Below are 10,368 nucleotides of genomic sequence, written 5' to 3'. Positions count from 1 at the left end.
AACATACAAAGATATTAAGAATCAACAAAAAAAAGACAGCCCAATGGCAAAATGAGTGCAGAATGTAAAGTCAGTTCGTGGGGACGTCCCTGGTGGACCAGTGGCTAAGACTCCACACTCCAGTGCAGGAAGCCCGGGTTTGATCACCAGTTGGGGAACTAGATCCCACATGCTGCAAATAATTGTTCCAATGCCACAGCTAAAGATCCTGTGTGTTGCAAAGAAACTTGAAGATCCTGAGTGCTGCAACTATTCACAAGACCCAGTGCAGCCAAGTGAATAGATAAATATTTAAAAAAAAATAAAGTCATTTCATGGATAAAGAACTGTCGATGGATAATTTTAAAATAAGAATCCATTTTACCTATGAAATAGACAAATTTTAAAAGCTTGCCAGGACCCAGCACAGACTAAAGGGTAAGGAGTAAGCATTCGCAAGCACAGTTGGTTAGTGGGTATCCTGGTTATCTATTGCTTAACAGGAAGTCACGCAAGTTTTAATGGCGTTATTGTTTTCAGTCGCTAAGTCATGTCTGATTCTGTGACCCCACAGACTGCAGCATGCCAGATTCCCCTGTTCTTCTCCATCTCCTGGAGTTTGCTCAAATTCATGTCCGCTGAGTCGGTGATGCGATCTAACCATCTCATCCTCTGCGGCCCCCTTTTCCTTTTGCCTTCAGTCTTTCCCAGCATCAGGGTCTTTTCCGACGAGTAGGCTCTTCACATCGGGTGGCCCAAGTATTGGCGCTTCAGCTTCATTTTAATGGCATAAAGTAATTTTATCATGGACTTGGTGGATCAGGAATTTGGAAAGGGCACAGCAGGGGTAGCTCTCTTTTGCTTCCTTAGCTGGTAAGACCAAAAAGGCAGGGGGTGGCCAGCATGGCTGAGCATCAGGAGAGGGCTGGAGGAGGCCTTCTCTAAACACTTCTTTACTCCCTGGTTCCTGGTCCGAGACAGTAAAGGATCTGGGACTGTCAGTTGGGCGTCACCATGCAGCCTCTCACTTAGCTGGTCCTCATGTAATCGACAGTTCCTATTCTCTTGTCCATAGATCAGCACTGCCCTAAACAGAGAGGCTTCCCTGACCAGCAGCGTGCTGGTGGCGTGTTCCAGGGGCTGCGCTGTGCTTAGTCGCTCAGTCGTGTCTGACTCTGCGACCCCATGGACTGCAGCCCGCCAGGCTCCTCTGTCCACGGGGATTCTCCAGGCAAGGATACTGGAGTGGGTTGCCGTGCCCTCCTCCAGGGGATCTTCCCAACCCAGGGATTGAAACCAAGTCTCCCGCATTGCAGGCAAATTCTTTACCATCTGAGCCATGGGGGAGGAGGTGGGAACTGTGGAATAAGAAGTTTCATTTCACTGTGACATGTCATCACTTTAGTATAAAACATTTGCCCACATACTTGTATAAGCTTAGAGAGTTCCTGAAAGACTAAAAACTGATGGGAAAATGATTTGCAACAAGTGAGACTGGGAATGCGGGCAAGGGTGTCTTATATGCTTTATGTTTTACTTAATACCCTTCTGTACTGTTTAGTTATTTAACTTGCCATATACACACATTTATTGTAATAAAAAAATAGCTAAAATTAATAAAAGTAAAAGTTGAGAACAGGAAAACTACTTAATTCAGAGAGATTTCTGAATAACACGATGGCATGAGTTATAAATGGGACTAGGTAATGATATTATTTTATGATTAAAAATCTGAAAATGAGGCCTAAATGACACAAAATGACAAAGAAACACCTCAATTATTTGGGGGTTGATTTTCCAGGTGGAAGATTTTCCAGGCCAGATAGCCCTGGTTTTTGGTTGTTGTTCACTGGCCAAGTCCTGTTTGACTCTCTGCGATTCCATGAACTGCAGCATGCCAGGCTTCCCTGTCCTTCACTATCTCCCGGAGTTTGCTCAAACTCATGTTCATTAAGTCGCTAATGCCATCCGACCATCTCATCCTTTGTTGCCCTCTTCTCCTGCCCTTAGTCTTTCCCAGCATCAGGATTTTAGGTAAAAGAACATAAAAAGTGCTTTCAATGAGATTAAGTACAAACCCCAGGATGTTTGTGAGAACTGGAAGATATCTGGGGAATATCTCCTCCAGCCAGAGCCCCCTTTCTTTTTTTTAAGATTTTTTTTTGATGTGGACTATTTTTAAAGTTTTTATTGAACTTGTTACAATATTGTTTCTGTTTTCTGTTTTGGTTTTTTGGCCAGGAAGCATGTAGGATCTTGGCTCCCCACCAGGGATCAAACCAGGACCCTCTGCATTGGAAGGTGAAGTCTTAGCCAGTGGACTGCAGGGAAGTCCCTGCCCTCACCCTCCTGTCTTTTCCTTTCTCTCCAAAGGCTACTACCCTCTGCCTGTTAACCCCCTCAGACTGTCCTTTAAAAGTTACCTTCCCTCATAGCTCAGTTGGGAAAACATCCGCCTGCAATGCAGGAGACCCTGGTTCAATTCCTGGGTTGGGAAGATCTGCTGGAGAAGGGATAGGCTACCTACTCCAGTGTTCCTGGGCTTCCCTTGTGGCTCAGCTGGTAAAGAATCCACCTGCAATATAGGAGATCTGGGTCCTATACCTGGGTTGGGAAGATCCCCTGGAGAAGGGAAAGGCAACCCACTCCAGTATTCTGGCCGGGAGAATTCCACGGACTGTATAGTCCATGGGGTCACACCACTGAGCTACTTTCACTTCACTCCCTTAAAGAACAAAACCAAAACCAACTAACCAGCATCAGATGTCGTCTACTACGATCACTGGCATGTTAAGAGCAAAGCAACACAAACCTTACTCCAGATATAGAAAGAAGATGAAGCAAACACTCTAGAGTGACTAGGTAAATGTCAGTTTTCTAATTTTCTGTGATTTCTACAGTTTTTTTGGTTTTAGCTGTGAGGTATGGGAAGGCACCTTGCTTCCTGCTCAATAAAGTGCCCTGAGTAGCAAAAAAGAGCACCAGAAAGCTTGTTAGAAATGTGTCTCAAAAAAAAAAAAAAAAAAAAAAAAAAAAAAAGAAATGTGTCTCAAGCTTACTAAGCCGGAATCTAGGTTTACCACGGTCTCCAGGTCTGCCACATACCTGGCCATGCATTGGAATCACCTCCAGAACTTTAAAAATGCTGATGCCTGGGTTCTCACCCCAGAAATCCTGGTATATTCGGCTGGGGTGAAGCTTGGACATTGAGGTTCTTCTCTTTAATCTCAGGTGATTCTGTGATTCCAAGTCCCAGTACCCTCATCCAGTGGTTCTCAAAGTGTGGGCCCTGTGCCACCTTAGAACCTCTAATAAACACACGTTCTCAAGCTCACTCCAGACTCCCCTTCCTGGAGTTTCTGATGCAGGAGGTCTTTGGTTTAGCGCTGCAGGCAGTTCTGGTGTTCTCCGAGGTGGGAGAACCTGCTAAGGTAGGTCTGGGAGGTGGAGAGGCCTAAGAATTTATATTTCCTAAAGCTTCCAAGTGCTGCTCCTGTAGCAGGTCTGAGAACCATATGTACAGAATCAGGGAACCCTCTAAGCCACACGTCCAACCCAGTATTTCTTCTTTCACCACAAACTCCCCATCTGCTGGTCTTTTGGGTTTGAGGCCTGTATAAGCCTTTTAAATTCCACCTTCACCAAATGCTACGTCACTTCAGTCATGTCCGACTCTTTGTGACCCCAGGGACTATAGCCGGTCATGCTCCTCTGTCCATGGGGTTCTCCAGGCAAGAACACTGGAGTGAGCTGCGGTGCCCTCCTCCAGGAGATCTTCCTGACCCAGGGATGAAACCAATGTCTCTTACGTCTCCTGCATTGACAGGTAGTTTCTTTACCACTAGCACCACCTGGGAAGCCCCTTTTCACCCAATAGAAAGGGGTTAAAAAAACAGGGACCTCCTTGGTGGTCCAGTGGCCAAGATCCCAAGCTTCCAATGCAGTGGGCTGGGGTTCCATCCTGGTCAGGGAACAAGATCCCACATGCTACAACTAAGACACAGCCAAATAAATACAAAATTTTAAAAATATATTAAAACAACCCCCCCCCCCCACCAAAACAGTTTGGTACCCCAGACTCAAACTGTCTCTTTGTCCCAGAAACTGCTCACACTGGCTACTCAGGGGTGCTCCCCTCCTGCATGGAGGTTGAAAGTCCAAAACTTGTTTGTGCTCCGCTTAGTCACTCAGTTGTGTCCGACTCTTTGCGACCCCATGGAGCCCACCAGGCTCCTCCATCTATGGGGATTCTCCAGGCAAGAATACTGGAGTGAGTTGACATGCCTTCCTCCAGGGGATCCTCCTCACCCGGGGATGGAACCCAGGTCTCCCGCAGTGCGGGCAGATTCTTTCCAGTTTCACCAGGGAAGCCCAAGAATACTGGAGTGGGTAGCCGATCCCTTCTCCAGGGGATCTTCCCGACCCAGGAACCGAACAGGGGACTCCTGCATTGTAGGCGGATTCTTTACCAGCTGAGTTACCAGGGAAGCCCGGGAAACTTTTCTAAGGCGCCAAATGACCAGGGCGGTGGAGTCGGTGGCCGTCAGGGGCGGGTGCCCTCCGGATCTAGCCGAGGGTGGTTTTCCTTTGGAACCTGCCGCCCGTCCTTTGCCCTCCACGTGTGGAGGGTCCATCCAAGAGGAGAAGAAAGGGCAACACCGGGGGCTGAGGATGGGGGATGGAGGTGTAAAGCGGTAGCTCTCAGCTGGAAGGTAGGAACCATTGACTTTTCCCCTTTAGGTCCCTGCTTGCTGGGTCCTTGAATCTTGCTCCCGCTTTCATCGAGTTCCCGGAGCTCCCAGGCCCCACAAGATACAGTAAAACAGCTGACCTATTCCACTCCTTTCCCGTGCGCGGGCGTCGCTCGGGTCTCCGGAGGGGGCGTGGAGGACGCCGGGCCGCTGCGGGGGAGGGGAGGTGACCACTGCCCCTCCGGGATTAAGTCCCTCGTGGCCCAGGGTGGTGCCGGAGGCCCGCTCCCGTGGCCCCGGGGAAGGGGAGGTGCTCGTGGGTCCCCGCACCGCGCCGCGGCCCGCGCGGAGACGGAAAGTCCTAGGAGGTGGGCTCACGGGCGGGGCTCCCTTCCTGAACGACCCCAAGCACGACTCGCAGAGTCCAGATCCTGGCCGATCCTCCGCCAGCGGCTGGCGGTTTCGCCCAGGCGCTTGTCTCCCGCGCCCACATCTCGCTTTCGACCGCAGCGTTGGGACTGGCGCGGCTCTCTCCCCGGCGCCTCCTGCGCTCTGGCCGGGCGGTGGCCGAGCGGCGAGCCCGGCTCGGGCCGCAGGACCAAGTAAGGCGCGGATCGGCGGTGGGCTCGCCGGGCCGGGGAGGGCGCTCGGAGCGGTTGGCCCCTCGGCGCACCTGCCCCCGGGGCGGAGCAGAGCCGGGGCGGGGCGCGCCGGCTCGCAGGGCGCGGGCGCGGACGCTGGAGGGGGCTGTGGCTCTCCTGCTGTCCCCGCGGTTCGGGCGGCGAGGCGCCCGGGCTCCCCCGCCCCTCGCCGAGGGGCCGGCCCAGGCCCGGGGAGGGGCTCGCCTGCCTTCACTTCCCGCTCGCCGGCCTGGAGGCGGCGGGGCCGGCGCGGGCACAGGGGCTGAGGGCAGCGCTCGGCTGGCGCGCGGGGCGGGGACGCGGCCGCCGCCCGCTTTGCGCCGCTCCTCCCCGCGCGAGCGGCGCTCGGCCCGGCGTCGAGGCGGCCATGGCGACCCTGAGCCCGCTCCCCACCCACCCCGCCTGCTCCGCCCTCCCCTCCGCCCCGCGCCACCTTTGATGGCTCGGACCTCGGCCGGCCACCGCCAGCCCCGTGCGCGCGTCCGCGCCGCTGCCGCCGCCCGCGGGTATTAATAGCCGAGCGTCCCCGCCGCACGCGCAGCCGGAGCCGCCGCGCCCTCGGCCGCCCGGGGCTCGGAGCTGCGGAGCCCGGAGGCCGGGAGCGGGAGCCGGAGCCGCCCGCGCCGTGGAGGTAGGAGGCGCGCGGCGAACAATGACCGCGGCGGGCGGGTGGGCGGCAACTTGTGCGAGTCGGGCGCCCGGAGCCGACCGATCCGGGCGCGGCTGGAGGGAGCTGCGTGGCCCGCGGGTCCTGCTCGCGGGAGGTGTGGCGGGTGGCATCGGGCTTCCTCTTAACTAAGGCGGGAGAGTCTCCCTCCAGCCAGGCAACAATAGCCGGAGCTCCGGGGCCTCTGGGCCCCGCGCCGCCCCTTGCGCCCTCCTCTCACCTGGGCGGACTCGAGCCGCGGGCTCCGCGCGCGTCCCCACTCGCCACCCCCGCCCCGCGGCAACCTCCCCCTCCACCCCCCGCTTCCTCCCATCCCACCCGGCGCGCTGACAGCGCCCGACGCGGCTTCCGGACCTGCGGCCGCAATCTGGGCCCCCGAGGCCGCCCGCGGGCCGGGGAGGGGTGGCCGCTGGCGCGGGTGCCACCGCGCCGCCGGGTGCCCGCGGCTCGCTCACGCGCGGCGCGGGGACCCCGGGTGGGTGACAAAGAGGAACACGCCCTCTCCCCGAGTTGGATTTTTGTCCCTCGTTACCGCCAGCCTTTATGGAGACCAAAGTTTTTTCTCCCCCACCCCCCCATTTTTTTTTTTTTTTTTTAAGCAAAGGACACAGATTTTTGTGGTGAGTGTTTCAAAACAACAACTTCTGGTTGTGGTTTTACGATTTAAGTTCCGGAAACTTTAGCTGTGTGATCCGGCCAGACCCTTTGAGAGTGTGTGCATGTGTGTGTGTTCTGTTCGAGGGGGAACACGCGTTCCCGGACATCAGTCTGGATGTCGTGTCTGACAGTGGGAGCCCAGCTCTGGAATCTGTGCAGGGTCTCCCAGAAAACGAGCGAGGTGCGACGCACGAAGAACTGAGGACCCTGGTTATCAATTGGAGATTGCCTTGCACCTGGAACAGTTTAGCCGGCCCAGCCTGTCTCTCTCTGATCCTTCTGGAGTACCATGGTGGCCTCTGGCTGTTTCATTTTATGGTCCTGGTTAATGTCTTGCTTGTTAGTTTCCCAGGTTTGACTTGCTCAGCCCCGCCCTCCCCTGTATTACTGTTCCACCCTGAGCCATGGCTTTTGGGGACCCCCATCTCTCCCACCCCGCAGGCAGCGTCTTCAGCCGGAGCCAAACCCCAGCCTAAACCCCCTGGGTTAGGTTCACTGGTGACTTGGCCAAGCCCATTTCAGAACATCTTCCAGCATTGTCTTGCTTTTCTTACTCGTCTAAACCGGACAGAAAGCAGGAAGAAAGGCCTTTTCGGTCCTGAGAGCTTTGGGACATTTGCCTTAAAAATTGTCCTCACTGTTGTGATCAGGCAGGCCCTTCTGAAGTCTCCTGCTTTTGGCTGACTTCCACATTCCACAGCCTTCCGGTTGGGGCTTTACCTACAGCCTTTCCATAGGGTTGGTCTTCTGGGTGTGATAGTTTCTGACAATCCTCTTCATGTGGGCTCAGCATCCACATGGCTCACTTTATATTCCTGCAGCATCCTTCTGCAGCAAGGCACCAATATTGGAGTTGCTCCAAGCACAACTGGAACGTTTGTGTTTTTAGAATGTCTGGCTAATAGATCTGCTTCTGGGTAAAATAAATAAGACACATGATTGGCCAGTGGCTGGCTTCCTGGGCGAAGTGTTGGTGGAAATAGTAAGCTGCTAGCCCAGCGCTTCCCAGAATCTCTTCTTTCTTCTTTGTGGATGAGAAACTTGAAATACCTGGTGATGATGTAGCTGTTCTCCATAGGGTCACAGACTCAGTAGCATGCCCCCTGTAAGTTGGGGTGTGGTTTTTCATTCAAGGAGGGCTTCTGCTGTGGGAATCCCGAAGCGAGGTTTATAGTGTCCCTTTTCACACAATTAGTCTTTTCCTGGAATTTTACACAGGGATTGAATTCCCTAGGTCATAATAGAATACTACAGCTACTCTGTGGCCAAATTTACCAAAAGGAGACTTAAAAATCTACCCTAGATAATTTTCCTCTGGTGTATTGCAGTTATATCATAATTATCTTAAGACTATGAGGAACTTGGGTGAACATTTTTGTTTTGCTTTTCATTTAAAAAACTGTTGGAGGAAATGGTTTCTAAGAAGATAAGAATTGAATATAGTATTGAAAGCGTTACTTTTTTTAAGTGAAATTCATCCTTTAGCATTCATTGAACTCTAATAGTCATAGAAGAGTTTAACTCATTTGGAGAATGGTATATATTTGTAAGGATATAGAAATATATATGCATGTGATAGACATCAGAAATGAACACCTTTTTTCCATCCTTGAGGAGGTTAGAGAACACTGAAGAAGAGACGGGAGCCCAGTTTTTGCTTGCTGAACACTCTTTAGGAAAGATGGATGTGGGTTTCCTGGAGGATGAGGGAAGTTGTATGAATTTGTAGGTACTTGGCTGATGCTTTGACAGCATGGTGAACCAGGCATTTCAAACAAACCTTTTGCAAATGACCTTGCATATTGCAGAGAGCTGCTTAGTGTTTTTGAGAAAGGCACTTTCCCCTTGAACTGAAGATGCTACGGATAAGAGAGGGGCTCTTGTAATCCCAGTGCTTCCTAGGTGGTAAAGAATCCACCTGCAATACGGGAGACCTGGGTTCGATCCCCAGGTCGGCAAGATCACCTGGAGGAGGGCATGGCAACCCACTCCAGTATTCTTGCCTGGAGAATCCCATGGACAGAGGAGCCTGGCGGGCTATAGTCTGTGGGGTCGCAGAGTCAGACACGACTGACGTGCTGACCATGCACTTGTAATCCCAAAGTACAATCACTGGAGTCCTTCCTGCTGATACTTTGAGGGCCCAGGTATTCCAGGTGTTGCTTACCTTGCCTGGGAAGGGAAAGGGTGGGATTTTAAAGGTTCCTGCGGCTGCATCTCTCCTATTATTTGGTGCTTTTGATTGAAAGGAGGGCTCACCAAGCCTGACTGTTGAATGGGCAATGGTGGACCAACTTTTTTTTTTTTCCCCTTGCTTTTTAATGGTTAGAGTTTCTGCTGTGGCCTCACTTCATCGTACAGGCCCCTCACTCTGTTTCCTCCAGGTTACTGCCTTAACCACTTCCACATGTCCGGCAAGATCAGAGCCCAACGGTTTCCATTCAAATTACTTGAAATACTGATTTTGCCAGTCCTTTTATGCCGAATGCCGCTTTTGTTTTTAATCAAGAAGCCCCCAGAAACTGTTTATTTTAAAAGTGGAGAAACTGTCTTTTAATAGGCTTCCCTCCTCCAGGTTTAAGTCAGTTAAAAATATTTTGCCAAGTGGATACTTTGAGCAAAAGGGAACAATTGATACATATTAAATACAGGAGCTCTAAGCCTTTGATACTTATGAAATAAACCAGAGACCATAGGGTACAAGGGGCCTAAAAGTGAGCCCATGCTCCCTGCTGCCTATGAACTCAGGCAGTTTTCTTATTTAAAGTGGGATGGAAATTAGAGACAGACGGCAAGATTGGCAATTAAATTAATATGAGAATTCATCATTTACACTGAATTAATTTCATGTGTTAGATGGTCATATTTGTGCATACATTTTCAAACAAAAGGGCCTTGGGCCAAATTAGATTATCTTTTTTCTATTATGCAAAATTCCTCATCCACAAGAGCAACTGCACTCTATGTGTAGACTTGGGCTTTCCGTAACGGTATCTTATAAGAGAAAACGTAAATCCAGTATTATGATGCCTTTCACTTTTTGTCCTCATCATATTAATTCAGGATCTGCTGTAGTGCATGGCACACCACAAATCTTTGCTAAATACTTGCTGAGTGAATAAGTAAACCTCATTTTCATGTCCTTTCAAGTTGGCCTTGGAAATTTTTAAGGGAAATTTGATATTAGCCCTGACAAGTTGTTGTTCTCTGGGAATTTGAAAATTTGATATTTGATTTCATTTCTGTTTTAATCTAATTTAACCATTGAAGCTAACCTTTAAAGTTAGGTATTGTAAAAACATACACTCATTTTTAAGAAATCCGACACAAAAAAGCGTGAAGCAGAAAGTAAAACCTACCTGAAAAATTTGCTTCTGGGATAACTTTCCTTCTTCCTGAGAGATGTTTTTTGGAAGTTCCATGAGTGAGCGTTTACTGGGATGTGTGCATGTGTCAAGTTGCTCAGTCGTGTCCGACTCTGTGCAACCCCATGGACTGTAGCTCACCAGGCTCTTCTGTTCATGGGATTCTCCAGGCAAGGATACTGGAGTGGGTGGCTGTTTCCTCCTCCAGGGGAATCTTCTAAAGCCAGAGGGTAACCTCAATTTTGGGGGGCCTTGAAATTTGTTCCAGATTGATGAATTAGCTGGGTGTGCAATTCTGGATTGTTTCTGTGTTAATCCACTGTCCTCTGGTCCGTTTGTTGTGGCTGTTATGTCCGCTGTCAGGCTAA

At 51.1% G+C, this 10,368-nt stretch overlaps 1 protein-coding gene across 2 annotated transcripts in view; it reads left to right on the top strand.

Moving 5' to 3' along the window:
- The first annotated feature begins 5,777 nt into the window (after nt 1–5,777).
- Nucleotides 5,778–10,368, top strand: part of FARP1 (FERM, ARH/RhoGEF and pleckstrin domain protein 1) — a 300,177-nt gene continuing 295,586 nt past the window's right edge. Inside the window, exon 1 of one of the 2 annotated variants that reach the window (XM_043478278.1) lies at nt 5,778–5,942. The gene's annotated coding sequence lies outside the window, so the exon portion shown is untranslated. The remainder of the gene's footprint in view (nt 5,943–10,368) is intronic. The other variant, XM_043478277.1, reaches the window with a different exon arrangement.

This window comes from Cervus canadensis, chromosome 9, assembly GCF_019320065.1.
Source record: "Cervus canadensis isolate Bull #8, Minnesota chromosome 9, ASM1932006v1, whole genome shotgun sequence".
Taxonomy (NCBI): Eukaryota; Metazoa; Chordata; class Mammalia; order Artiodactyla; family Cervidae; genus Cervus; species Cervus canadensis.
The sequence above is the reverse complement of the archived record's forward strand: the minus strand, read 5'-3'. Positions and strand labels throughout refer to the sequence as shown.